Raw genomic sequence first — 15,886 nt, 5'->3', positions numbered from 1 at the left:
TAGACACCCACTGGGGTCTGTAACTGGTAGTATCAAGTCACAGATACAGCCACCTGTCCCGGTCAGATGTCTCTCATAAAGGTAATAGTGAGTGGTGTTATATATACCAATTCATAGGGTATATAGAAGTAAGTAAACCAGGTAAGTATCCGCAGTGGTATACTAATATAGGGACACTATCTATCACCTGTGGTAAGGCAATCCAGATGGATAAATCACTGCTGTATTCCCTAGGAGGTGCTGCTATACAGAGGCACCATATCAGTAATAAAAGCTAACACACACTCAATATACTATGCCCTAAAGCAGATACCCTGGGGGGGCGGGGGGGGGGGTGTCTGCTCTATTCAGACATACAGATGACAGCTGCTCCAGTGGGTAGAAAAAATAGTAGTACACAGGTAGTGTCTACTTACACTTCGAACCAATAAAAACAACATGAGGAGCTGGTAGAATAAAAATGACAGGAACCGTGAGACTGCTGTATAGCTATACACACATTTGCTAGTGCTTGGTGTATCAGATTTCACCACGATTACTGCCCAAAAGAACTAGTAACAAGCTAAATGCGTATATCTAACTCCCTGTAAGAGAGCTAGTGTAGGTCAGGACGCGCTCCGATCACGAGCGTTAGTCCCGCCCCCTTGACGTGATGACGCTATCGCGGTTATTCTGAGCCTTCACATGGCTCGAAGCTCCTGCTGCTCACCCCCCACCTGTACACAGCTCCTGGGGTCTCCGTCTTGACACCATCAGGTGCACGTCGATCGGAGTTTCAGGGCAGAGAGGTTGAGGTCCCTGGATCACTGCACTAGTTGCAGTTTAGGTGAGTCCCACTTAGAAAATAAAAAATCCTACTCCTAGCTGTGAGGACAGGAAAAAGACTAAGGTGCAGGTAGAGGGAGGGGCCTTTTTTGGCCTACCTGCAAAAGTCAATATCCAGTTTTACCTAGACTGAGGAGGAATTAACCCAAAGGTGCCCACTGCCAGGGTGATCAGGAAAACTATATACATCCACCAACATTTGTAAAATACCTTCATAGACAACATTAACAATGGCTTAAACCAAATACAAAAGTTAAAAAGATAAAAAAAAGGGTGAAGGTATAAAATGGAAAAAAATAAGAAAAATACAGAGGGAGGAGCAAACTGATTTATAACGACTCGTGTTGATAAAATGATCCATTGTGACATCATACTACTGTAAAAAGAGCGGGGTGGGGGGAGCCACCTTAACTCAAAAAAGAATTAAAATTAAAATCAACATTCAATCCGAAGGGTTTTAACATTTTTAATATATATATATATATATATATATATATATATATATATATATATATATATATATGTGTATATATATATATATATATATATATATATATATATATATATATATAAAAAACAAACAAGGAAGTAGTGCCAATAATAACGTGGTTGATGTGCTATAGTGTGAACATGTGAAATATATATATAATATATATAAATAAATAAATGAAGTGATGATCACAAAAATATATGAATGTGCAAATATATAACTAGTGATCACAGAATGACTAAATCAAACAACCAATGAAGGAAAAATAAAAATAAAGCAGAAAATGCAATGGTATTACATATAAAAATATATAAAAATATATATATAAAAAAATATAGAACCAGTCCCAATAGAAAGTCCAAAGGATATATATAGAGTTAAATCCAATAGAAGGGGAACTTCAGGCTGCTCTCAAACGGATGAACCACATCCAGTGGAACCTGTAGAAAAAAAAGAGGAGAGAGCGCACGCCTCATAGCGTAAAATTATAACAATTTATTGGGGGGATGGGAGAGGGATAGGAATCGCACTCACAAGATGTCAAATATAAAAGCACAATTGTGAATTAATATCACCGCCAAGCTGCAATATCACCGCAATCCAAGGATAGGGTCCACCGGAAAGATGATACTCCGTACTTGTAGTCAGTCAGAATCGTAAACCACCTGGTGTAGCCTTTCCGTGGGTTTTCTGCTGCTCGGCTAGGTGTCTCACTCATGTCAGAGGAACAGAAGGTCTGTATAAACATCCAGCGCGACCCGACCAGATCGCGCACTTCCATATTGACGCAGTGTCGTGATGTAGTAACGTAGTGACGTCCCTGACGCGTTTCGTCGCAACAGCGACTTTCTCAAAGGGGGAGTGAGTTCACATGAAGGGATATATAAACCCTATTGTTGCTTAGCAACCCTAAATAATATATATATGTATACACACAAACTTTATTTTTTATTTCTGGGAAATGTTCTGCCCTCTATTACCTCCTTTCAAATGTTAGGTGACATATTCTGTTCCTTTGAACATCAAACACTTGGGATTTGAAGGATGATGGTTTTTAAAATGTAGTGAAACATTGGGAGTTTCCAAGCCTATTCTAATATTCCGAATGTGTTCTAGGACACTTACTTAAAGTTTGCGTCTAGTGCGGCCTACAGTACATACTGCAGGCCACAAGGACATTCCAATAAGTAAATCACATAGTCCGTATTATAATTAATCATACTTGAAATGGTAAACGTTTCACCTGTAATATTAGAAGAGAATTGTTTGGCTTTGTTTATGCCAAACTCACAAGCCTGGCAGTTGCTACAGCTGAAGAAACCTTGGGGATATTAACCCACATTTTATCTCTTTTGACCATTTTTCCATTATTGCTATTATTCTTGTTCAGAAAGGCACTGGTTGCCAGTTTGTCTTTAAGATTTGGCACTTTAGTAAAGACAAACTGAGGCTTTTCGGGTAGAAATCCGTTAAAACTGGATCCTGTTTCAATATTGACCAATGATTTTCTTAATACAGCATGACCCCATTATACCGCGGTCCGTTACAACACGAATCCAAATAGGCCCCAGCTACTGCAGGCCCTGACTCCCCTGTAAAGTTTGTGGCCACTACAGGGACAGGCCCTTAGACAGGGACACAGCCCCATTTAGCATTTAGAGTGTCAGGGACACAGAAGGACACAGCAGTTGCGGCCTGTGGTCTGGGAATACAGAGACTGTTAAGGTGGGACCCTCCAGCTGGATAACACCCCACGTGGAGGCTGACTCATTGCTGACGACGACGGCGTGGTACCTGACGGCCCCTTGTCTTCAGTCGGCGCTACTGGGTACTGGAGCACCCGGCAGGTATCATCACATCATGAAGTGCACCAAAAATAACACTTTAGTTGTTGGCAGCGCTGTTGCACACATTGGGTGGATTGACTCTTGTGGACAGCATGGTGGTTGTGTGCTCTGGGGCACCTCAGTACTTTGGGGGGATATCCCATCAGGGTGTGGACACTGTGTTAGAGGGCACTGTGGGGTTACGGCTATGCGTGGCCTATTTGGTGTGGGTGTTACATTGTTATTCCTATTATTCTCTGCATGCAGTAAACTGTTATCTATACCAGTGTGTGTATTCTTGCATTGGGTCCTGTGACGAGGTTATCCGACTTAGGGGCCTATGCAGTAAGCAGCGATAAGCCACTTATCACCAAAAAAGCTTACTGCTATTCAGTAAGCTCTGATAAGTCGGCAATAAGAGAGCTTTTCGGCAAATATTTTTGCCGGAAAAAAATAATCGCCAAACGCGCAGCGATAAGCATCAGCTTAACAAGGCTAATCGCCGCTCTATAATTGAGATTTCCTCTCCAAATCGCCTCACCAGGAAAAGTTTGCAAGAAGGTGGTGAGAAGCTGCCGATAAGAGGCGAGACGGCACTTAGAAAAAAAAATGCATTTTACCTGCATTGCATTGATGCCAGGGGTCTCCGGAGCTGATATCCAATAATACCACCACCGGAGACCCCCAGCATGAATCAGATGCATGAAAAATGCATTTACAGGCAACTTCATTACATTAGCGGCTAACCGCTAAGGCAATGAAGGGGTTAACCATCCGTGCCATGCTTACTGTGGGTAGCGGGGGTGGGTGAAGGTGTTAATTGGCCCTCGGTGTGTGTTCAGGCCTTGCGGAGTGGTTGCGGGTGGCCTTAACCCCCTTCATTACCTTAGCGGATAATACCGCTAAGGTAATGAAGGGGTTAACCGCTGCCGCTACCCACCCGGTAGGCCTAAACACCCATCCTTGGGGCTACTACCCCTTTCATACCCCCCCGGTACCCACAATAAACAAAAATATACAACAGTCCTACTACCCACCTCCTAGGCCACCAATAACCATTACAATATGTAATAAACACCAATACACAACCCACCCCCTGTGCCCCCATATAAAACCATAATAATTTTTTTTTACACAGGATTAAAACCGGCGGGGGTCCCCGGGTGGTACCCACGTGTGTCTGGGGGTCCTCTGGTGGTCCCCGTGGGTCTCTGCTGGCCTACGGTACCATTTGTGTTGTAAAAAGATAAATAAAGATGGCCTCCATTTCAATAAATACACCTCACCCCCCCAAACACATACATTACAGTAATGTGCAAAATAACTATTACCAGATATGGATAATAGATCATTTGCCCATTATTAAATAAAATATTAGCCAGCCAGCATAAATAAAGTAAAAAAAAATGTACTATTTACCCCTGCCATTAAGAAGGGCATCCTCGTCAGCATACTACAGGGCCATGTCCTCCGTTGCCTGATAGAACATATACAAAATACAATCTAATGGCCCCTAACCCCTTAATCACCGTAGCGGTTAATAACCGCTTTAGTAATTAAGGGGTTAACCCACCCTTCCCTGCGACCCACCCGGGAGGCCTAACCATCCACCCCGGACCCACTATACCCACCCTGTACCCATTGAGTTGCATAGTAGTACATCATACCCATATAATATGGGCATGATAAGCTTCTATAGCAGTCAATGGTCACCCTAATACAAAAGCATAAATGTCCAAAATACACAATAATCAAACATATACAACAAGAACCTACTGATGCAGCCACGAGTATCCGAACACTTGCCTTTGAAAAGCTGGGGCAATACCCCAGTAATGCTGCAACATTTCTGTGACATTTCTGCAGACAGACTAATGGCCCATCGGATTAACACAGCGGGGGTTCCCTGGCAGTCCCATTCAAACTGAATGAATACAAGTGCATTAGTGAAAGGGTTAGAACAGCTTTTCAGGCTAAAACTTTCCCCATTAACCACTTTACCACTTGGAGTCCAGCCCTCAATGTGGCATCTACTAATATTGCGAGTGTGAGTTCTTATACAAGTTATATACATGATCAAGTGGGTTGCCATTTCTGTTTAATCATTACAAAGCATTGTTATACCTGACTACAACATTTGGGACTTCATGAGATAAGGACAGTTTGCCTTTGCCATACTCTGTCGCACTGTTTTCTGGATCACCAAGTCCAGTTTCTCCTATAACCTGCAGGCAAGTGTTCTTTACCACAATTAGAGACACTTCTGCAAGCTGATTGGCCAAATCTTAATTGTTGTATGTATATAAGATAGAGGACTGTGATTCAATGTTGGGATCCCTGAGGAATTCAAAATACCAAGCAAAACGTGTTGGGAATTGTCACTCAAAGGGCACCGTTCTAGGAGCAGCACCAGCAGCCTGTAGCCTCTCTGAGATCCTTGTATTTCCCCAATTGCAGCGTGGAAGCGGGAATGAGTGTCGAAGCAGCGTATGTGCAGGTCTAGAGTTGAGACATGACTGGGACATAATACTGTTTACTGCAGTGTAGAAAATTGACATTGAAAGGGGAAAGGAAATGCACTCACACTTTCCCTAAAAACAAAGAGCATTGAGTGTGCTATAATACGCTCAATGCTCTTTGTTTTTAGGGAAAGTGTGAGTGCATTTCCTTTCCCCGTTCAATGTCAATTTTCTACACTGCAGTAAACAGTATTATGCTATGTAGATATTATTTGTCTTCTTTATGAGGATTCTTGCTACAAGGATATCATCGGAGTTATTTGCAGTATCCCTTGCCGAATCTGATTTCTAGAAGAACTGGTTTGTGAGGGCGCTACATCAAGCACTTCACTTTTTATATCTTTATCATACTTCAGTGTTAATATTCCCATATTCTATTTGTGTACAGTACACTGGTGTTTATCTCTGCATATCTCTAACTAGTCTGCACCAGTACCATTTCCTCTGCACAGATGTTAAATATAAACGAGTTAGATAATATGTGTTTGGATATTTTATATGCTTCAAAGTGTATATTAACATGAATATGTACAGGTTATACAAGTTCATAACCAAAATGCCACTAATCCTCTATAACAGGGGTGCACAAACTGGGGTGTGTGTAATTTCCTGGAAGGGGGGGGGGGGAGGAGGCGCAGTGCTTACAGAGGCCCCATGCTCTTCTCTACAACATTTAAATAAAATAGCACGCAAAGCCTCTGTACCGTATGTCTCTTACCATCACTCCGGCGTCTTCTGGCGATGCGTCACCATCACAATGTGGAGTGAAATGACGCAGCGGGTTCAAATGGCAACGCAACGTCACATGGCTTTGGGACGTCAAATGATGCCACTGATGCAGGAGAAAAAGTATGGGGGGGGGGGCGCGAGCAGGAAGAGGGGCACAAACAAAAAAGTTTGTGCACCCCTGCTCTATAAAAATAATGCTATAATGCTGCACATGGTTCAGTTATTCTCTTTTTCATTGCATATACAGTACCTAAATATTTGGCTGTAAAACACTTAAAAATGAAGTTTGCTTTTTCAGAACTCTGCAACATTGGACATCTTAATTCCATTTCTAAAAGCCTGTCAAAGGCTGCATTTCCTAGAACATAAAATAAATGATGAAAACGGGGAAAAGCAACATGGGTTTTTCCATATCACTGGGAGAGAGATGTATATATGTATGTATATCTTTATTTATATAGCGCCGACAGTGTATTCAGAGCTTCACAAAGACAATATAGTATAGGGAATTATAACAATACAATAAGCGCAGTAAATTGAGACAATAGGAAAATAAATCCCTGCCCAGAGAGCTTACAATCTAAGTGGTATGTTGGGAGACTTACAGAGACAGCAGGTGAGGGAATAAGTGCTGTAGATGGCAGTGCTTGTCCACAATGGGTGGTAGGAGTGACTGAGTGTGTGATTCTAGTCATGAGTGTAGGCTATTGCGATGTGAGTTTATCGGAATTCAATTAGGGAATCGTGGGTGAGGGCAGGTGTGTACAGTATATGGCTGGGTCCGGGATTAGGAGAGATATCCCCAGCAGCAAGAATGCGGAGTAGAGAGAGAGGAGAGGAGGCGAATAGAGGATTTGTGGGGGTGCTTTTTATTGAGGGGTGTAGAAGTTGTTGGTGAATAGTGGTGCATTGTATGTGCACATACATAGGTGGAGGGGAGGAGCGATTACTATACTACTACTAATATTCTGTGCTGCTCTCTAAAAAATGAAAGAAACTGCACTAAGAAATCTGTAAGAGTCCTACTTGGTATCTCACTTGGGAAACTCTGTTGTCATACATTTTTAGATATATAGGTATACACACATTTCATTAGTATGTACAACTGAGTAGAGGGTGTCAAGCAGTGATGAATATAAAGTCAAGATTTACCATTATATATTTATTGTACATTACTAGTTTCAACCAATGAGAACAGAGGACTCCTAAGAAGATTTCAGTCTGACGTGTATGTTAGGAAGCAGTAACTAAAAATATCAAAACCAAAAAAGCAAACCACATGTAACACCTCTATCCCCCCCTAAGGGAAATTTGCTGGGGAATAGATGTTATGGTGCTGTGGTGCTCACCTGTTGGTTCCCAGGAGGCTGAGTCTCTGCGATGTAGGGAGCTTGGGGGTACAGGATTCCTTGGGGTGGTGGTGCAGTGCCTCATTCTATAGGGCTCTGCCATAGGCAGGGATTCAACCCCACAGGAACTTCCATAGAACAAGAATGAATTTGGAGTTCCAGCAACAGTTCAACTAGGTTTATTGGGGTAACAAAAAACATATCACATTTCCATCTCTGGCAAGAGAGGTACACCCTGCATAGATGCTACCTCACAGCTTGCCTTTTCTCCCTTCTGCAGGACTCCCGGCCAAGGGGTATCATCCCTTCCCTGGGCAGGACAGGACTAGTCATCCCAGAGACTTGAGCCCCCCAGGATAGTCTGAACATTCTCACCCCCAAAGGGGCAAGACAGAACTCTCCGCTAAGGGATCAGGCAGAACACCCAACACCAACTGACAAATTTGAAGGACCCCCACATCTTTATACAGGGGGAGGGACCATGCTACTCTGCACCAGTGATTGGCATACTCAAAACTGTAGCTAAGCCCTCATCCTGTCATGTGGTCCCAGAAACTTACAAGCCCAGACATGGGCCTGTAAGTTGCTACAATTATATTGCAACAGGGAATACGACTCACCAGGTGGCTACTATTAACATTGTCGGCTATTACAGGACATGTGCCAGCTATGGGAAAATAGCAGGATGCTATACACAGTTAAATCATTTTATTCAATCCCCTAACCATGCACACTGATCTTATGTAGACTAACATCATCATGAAGATAAATTGTTCACATAATGAAACAAACAAAACAATTTGAATTAATGGGGAGATTTTTATCACCTTATTTGCGTTGGGAAACCGATATTGTAGTTATATTATGTTTCTATTTTCTTTTGCGGTTTGAATTTGTGAAGTTCATATGCATATCACACTTCTTTCTTTATAAAAATATGTTGTTTCATTTGGGATGTGATTAGAGAGTAGTGCACCTGCTAATGGAAGCCAATCTGCATAATTATGGGATAAATGTTTTCTTATAGACTGTGCAAATGACTGATAGAGAGACTGACACTTCAACAGACATTACCATAGGATATTCCTAGGTGACACGGATGCGTGTTCACATTTTAGATATGTAGTAGTTATTTCTTAACATTCATAGTAGAAGGTTCTATATGCTTTTGAGCACAGTTTATAACATCTGCAATATTGAGAATATAACGTCCTGCTGCCACAAACATTGGATATTCCCAAAGGAGAGGTTGTTAACTTTAAATCTTGTTTCGTTGAGCTCTGAAAATAGAGGAATATGTTGCAGTCTTGCTAGGGTTGCATTAGCCAGGATGTTTGTAACGGAGGTGGTAACCCTACAATATTATTTAAATAGGATACTATCTACAAGCATATAGCCTAGAATAACAATAATAATTGCTAAGATAGAATGAAACTACACATTTTCAAGATTTACTGTAAGTGCTCTGTTCTGGATAATTTCTGAAAGCTGTCACTCTCTCTGTTTGTTATCTTATTGCTCTTGTGCAGCATAGGATATGCAAATTGAATGCAATTATCACAGAAACTTCAGCATATGGATATTATTCATTCTTCTTTTTTTTATTTTAACATACTCTTTATTTGACATTTTAAATGAGGGGAGTGGGGGTACAGAAAAAAAAGGGTGGAGGGGAGAGGCTGTAAAAATAACAGATGTCAAGATGATATAATTCTGCACATCAAGAAAATGTAGTATGCTATATCTAGTCTTATAGTAAAGAGCACAGTATTATAAAGAATTTGTTGTATTGATTTCTATCTGCTACCGTTTCCCTCAATAGCTCAAAGGGAGTTTACAGCAAGGCAGAGAGAAAACATTGCAGCAAGTAAACTTTTAGGTAAGAGCAATATATAAACAATAATCTGGAGCAAAACTGTGGGTGAAGTTACGATAACAGGATTTTTGTAGGTTAGATACGTCAATATTGAGAGGATTTTAAGACTTAAAGAGTTAGAGCTTGCCCAAAGCCATTTTGGTGCACCATGGGCCCCATATATTGTAGATGCTGTTAAGAACGCCTTTGAGATAATGGGTCAATTTTTTCATTAACATGACATGCAAAATCCCAGAGTTTATTTGGCATGTGAAGAGAGGTGTCTGCGATTGTCAGGCTGCTGAAATTACACACTTGGTAGGCAGGATAATATGGTAGAAAAGTTTCCCTCGAATTTTCTTAGCCCGTCAACCAGAGGCCTAGTAGGGTCTGTTCAGTATTGCAGGGGTTTGGGGTGTATTAAAGCAGAAGAGGCTACACGGAGGCAAATGCAGATCATGATCAAAGATGGATGCCTGAAGCGGGACCTCGTGAGGCAGCGGGACTGTCTTAACTTCTGAAGCAGCGAAATATAGAAAAATAACCCCCACCGCCCAAATGGTTGAACAGAGCTTGGAGCCCCCAAGGAAGGCACCAAAACATGCAAAATGGCCAACACATCCTTGGTATGCAGGATTGCTTCAGAAAAAGGGACAGGTCCGTGAAGACTGACAGCAGAGAGACATTTCTTGGAGCTCAATCGGAGTCAGAAAATCAGGTACACAGTCATATGTCTACAAAAAAGACAGAGAACTTATATAGAAACCTAAAGACTACTCCACCAGGAGCTACAAAGTGCACTAAAAGATATAAAAGCAGATGTCAGCTCCTTAGGGTAATGCACAGACACGCTCGAACATAAAGTAGACAAAGTCATTAATAACCAGTGTCAAAAGCCTCGAATTTGGGCCTAACTATCCTGTTGGAACCTATGCACACTCCACACTGCAAACTGCCAGAATATTCACCCCGCCTGAATTACCTTTCCCCGATTCAGTGGCTGAAGTAGACCCACCCGATCCCTCAGCCACCTCGAATCCCACTGAGTCAGAAATTCCCTTAACTTTGTAAGCACAGGTAAATCTCCCTCTATCAGCGCCCCTAAAGAAGCCCCATCCCTTTAAGATATAAAATCACAGAACTGTATGATAGATAGTTCCAAAATAAAGGGAGGACACTCATATTACCCCACAGCAGCAATGACGGTGAGTCTGGATCTAATCTGGCTACCTGTGATACACAGGGGTTTCATAGTTTCCCGGCATCCGTCGGAATAGTGTGTGCCAACAAGAGCAAGGCCTCATCTGTGATGGCCCAATCAGGGCACTTGAATGGTGACAATGATTTAGGATAGCCCACAGAAGTGGGCTTAAGGAGAGTGGTAAGTAAGGAAGGGACCGTGCACACCAAAAAGCGATGCAAACAAATTAATGCAAAAGAGTAATTTAATGACTGAACACAGTCATAGAGATCCAACGTTTCGGTGCAAGCACCTTCATCAGGGGTGTGTTTGCACCGAAACGTTGGATCTCTATGACTGTGTTCAGTCATTAAATTACTCTTTTGTATTAATTTGTTTGTATCGCTTTTTGGTGTGCACGGCCCCCTCCTTTTTCCTGACAAGGTTTTTGACTGTAGCACCCATACCTTTACCTTTTGCTTTTGTTTTTGTCCCTATTTCACTAGTGGCATCCCAAGTTGCATTGGTCCTCATTCCCTCCTTTTTAGCTTGACTTAAGGAGAGTGGGCAATTAAAAATGAACAATGGGAACTGAGCCCGTTTCCAGTTTCAGCCTGATACCTCCTGCAGAGATAGATGCCTCTGGGATTAACAATGGCTCCTCTTTTGAAGTCCATGTTCCCCAGACCTGAGTAAACACTACTCTCCACTCATCCAGTGTCCCAAGTACCTTGTCCAGTCCACCTGTGGATAGCAGGCCCAGACTCCTTTGTGTGCTGACTGGCTACATGAATTACCAGCCCAGCAAACAAAGGAGTCGTATGAATACAATACATTACACATGCATGGGGGAATAAACGATTTTAGAGGGGGATACATGGAAACACACTGGTCAGACATTTTTGCTGCAATAAAATAATATTTTAGTCTGTACCCTAGGAATCAACTGCCGGGCTTAACCTTTAATGTGATGGCCAAGCTGCCCCTACCATCAAAGGCACCATACAGACATAAGCAGTACAGAGGAGAGAGGGAAAGAAGAGGAATTTCCTCCAAGCTCCACTTCTTACCCCACAAATCCAAGATCGGCTCTACCCAACCCCAGCCTCACCCCTCTAGAATAAGTCCTAAAGAACCAGGGATCGGCCCCCTGGGAAAGTCATGGATCACTTTCTTTATGTTCTCCAGGGGCTTCTTTACTATCACTGAAAATGAGTGCCAGCTCTGTGCTACAGTACCTATATTTTCGCTTTAAATTGCTACTACTGTGGGGGCCAGATACTGCCACTCACATGGTTTCCAGCACCAGCGTGTACCTTTACATATCTCTACCTATTACGGACTCTGTGTGAAGCAAGTTCTTTTATAGAACCTACAAGGTTTTCACTGCCTGACAGTGAGCTGGGGACATGCTGTTTTCATTTTGCTCTTTGTCCTAATGTGTATGTCTGTAAATGGTGTGTAAATCCGTAGCTTTTAAATATATATATAGCCTTTGTCTACACGACTTACAGTAGGATATCATTCTTCCAAAATTGGTTTACAAATAAAGCATTTGTTTTTGTGCTTCATTTGTAGTCATGCAAAAAAAAAAAAAAGAAAAGAAACCCCCAGCAATACTCTTTGCATCCCTTGGTAAGTTACAGAGCTTTCACAATGTAAGTATATCAGAAGGGATCTGTAACCATTCCCTATACTCCCTCACAATACACTATTATTCATTCCAGGATTAATCATGTTGCTGTCTCCTACAAGGGAATATACGCTAAATCAATGCATCCCTGTGTTGATAGCTTCCATTCTTTACTTGTGTCTGATGGGTTTTTATTTCATTAGATTCAGACACCTACCAAAAGAACATCTTCAATTATGAATAAATGGGAGCATTATATATATATATAAGCCCAGATAACCTGTAAGCAACGTATGGGTATTACTAAACTGTATTACATTATTATACACTGTGAGCCTAATTGTGTTTTTTTCTGATTTCATATTGCAATAAAATTTATTTAGATATGAAAAATATAATTCTTTTTACAATGAAGTAAATCTGAAAATGTGTAAATCCTACATTCTTCATAATGTCATCACAGGTTCTACACAATTATTTAAAATAGCCTAGTTTAACATATTCTTTGAAACCTTTTTTTGTAGCCAGATACAATGCAATTCATTGCTGGCCCCTCTGGCAGGGTAAGGGATAACTTTTTTCACCATTGTAAAGTTTAAGCACTATGAAGAACATAGATTTCCCTGTTGCTGGTTTGTAAAAGGAAGGGAGAACAGGATATACAGTAAAAAATAATGCATTTTTGAAAATAAAAATGAGTTCAGAGCTGGATCCCTTAATGCAATTCCTGTCTGCAGAACATGAATAATGTGATGAAAATAAAAGCCGATATGTTATTTTTTCCAACTCTAGCCCAATAAACATTTGTGAAAAAATGATGTGTCAAAAACTATGACTTTGTTCCCATGAGTCTCTGGATTTCAATAGTACCATGTCTGGCCAGATAACATTACAGAACTAAACATTGACAGTCTTCAAAGCATCATCATATCTCTTCCATTTTAATGCTTTGGCTACTCTTTTCCTGTTAATATGCCACCCCACCTTTTGTATTAATAAATGCATGAAGAGGAACAATAAAACATTATTATTTTTATATTATAATTATTATTATAAACAAATGATAATAAATGCAATTGTTTAAAGTAGTTAATCAAAAATCTCTGAAAAAGAGACTGAGATTCTCATACGGTAGAAGGTTAAATATTGATAACATTAATTTGCCAATGAAGGTTCAACTCTACCAAAAGTAACTAAGAAAACTGCCACACTGTTAAAGTATACTGTAAGGTTAAAATAGCTGCATGTTTGGCTAATTTCCGATTAAATCTTGTTTAGCCCTTGATATGGTTAATAGTATTCTCTCCCCCAACATAAAGCTATTTACAGAATCGTTATTGAATGGTTAATATCTACTGTACATGTTTAGGAAATAAACACAAATGGAAAGAAACACACTAACAAAGAAAGGAATGTTCTTTTTAATTCTTAGTGAAATAAAAAAACAAGCGCAAATAATATAACAAATAAATCAAAAGTAACACAGATGATATACTATCCTTAATGAGTGCAGCTCCTGACGTAGAATCCAAACCAAATTCAATCAGCAAACGAAGGAGAAACAGGTGCGCAAATCACATCAGGACATGAAAAAGAAATTGAAAACACAAAATAGTGCAATATTGTCTATTCCAACAAAATAGCTTCAATGCTGGAAGTTCTATAAAATTTGCACTCACGTGTTTAACGTGAAATGAAAGCGTTGTGGTTGTTCAAAGTTACCAACTTATATCTCCAGACAGGTACTCCAGATCCATATAGAGGGGGGGAAATCTATAAAAAAAGGGGAAAACAAAATAGTATAATACCATTTTTAATTTTAAAAACACAAAGTATTTCACTTACATAAGTGCCTTTGTTTGAGAGCATTCAGACCACCCTGGGTCATAGGGTCAGACAAGATATTCACAGCTACAGCATCCGCTCCACGGCCGTCACAGCAGGTACTGGGCTGATTAAGGTTGTCCTCCACTCCAGATGTCATCAACAAGGGCTCTTTAGTGATCACTGATATCACCCTTTTTTAACGCACGTTTCCACTGCTAAGTCTTCATCAGGGGCTTATCTAACTTCCCTCTCTGTTTCCCTCCCTTAAATAGTCTCCCCGCAATAATTTTCAACATTTGCAGAGCGTCGTGACGTCATCACGTCATGCGACGCATCACGTGATGCACCGTCATGCAGCTATTTGCATATTCATATGTCAGTGCTCTACTAAACTCCGTGGCATACTTGCCAATCTTTGTCCCATATTAAACATACTAGTCCACCATCTTGTGGTTGGACTTGAAGACATCCCGCGTGACATCATCACGTCACGTTTTTCACGCGACATGTGACGCATCATCACTTGTTCTTGAATGCCCAAAACTTTATAGAGCAATGACACAGTAATACAGCAACTCACAGGTACAAGCTAGTGTGGATTTAGCAGCACCATACGATAGGCTAGAATAACGAAACGTCATGAGTGACGTCATCGCGCATGATAACATTGCGCATTAATTAAATTTTTAAACATTTTTAAACAATTTAAACATGAATAATCAAAAGTAAGTGGCTAATACTTCCTACCATACATCATAAATATTCATGAAAGGCTATCAATGTTACAAACATGATGCCATACACCAATAATCACAGTATTATACAATAAAAAATACATGTCAAATAACAACATAATGGGCATATTTTATATAGAATTATAATAAAATAAAATATTAATCATTCATATCTCAACACCAGTGCATGTCAGATAATAAACAAGCACTAATGTTGGACAGGAATGATTACAAACAATATTAACCCTTCCTACACTTTTGCTGTTGGTGGGTCCAGAAAGTAATATATCTAAAAATACAAATATAATAATTAGATACAAAAAACAGACATAAAAAGCACATATAAAAAAGGTCAAAGTATATGACACAGTTCCCAAGAATTATTAGAGAGTAAAGGTACACCCTAAATATTAGGTCAAGAACGCATTTATGTCAAACTCGACATTTAAGCCTCTTGGCTGTAACGTTCTCAACCTTTGAATCCAAAAGGATTCTCTCCTTGATAGAGACTGAATTTCTGATCACTAAAGAGCCCTTGTTGATGACATCTGGAGTGGAGGACAACCTTAATCAGCCCAGTACCTGCTGTGACGGCCGTGGAGCGGATGCTGTAGCTGTGAATATCTTGTCTGACCCTATGACCCAGGGTGGTCTGAATGCTCTCAAACAAAGGCACTTATGTAAGTGAAATACTTTGTGTTTTTAAAATTAAAAATGGTATTATACTATTTTGATTTCCTCTTTTTTATGGATTTCCCCCCCTCTATATGGATCTGGAGTACCTGTCTGGAGATATAAGTTGGTAACTTTGAACAACCACAACGCTTTCATTTCACATTAAACACGTGAGTGCAAATGTTATAGAACTTCCAGCATTGAAGCTATTTTGTTGGAATAGACAATATTGCACTATTTTGTG

The sequence above is a fragment of the Ascaphus truei genome, chromosome 5, assembly GCF_040206685.1.
Source record: "Ascaphus truei isolate aAscTru1 chromosome 5, aAscTru1.hap1, whole genome shotgun sequence".
Taxonomy (NCBI): Eukaryota; Metazoa; Chordata; class Amphibia; order Anura; family Ascaphidae; genus Ascaphus; species Ascaphus truei.
This window is presented reverse-complemented; position numbering follows the sequence as displayed.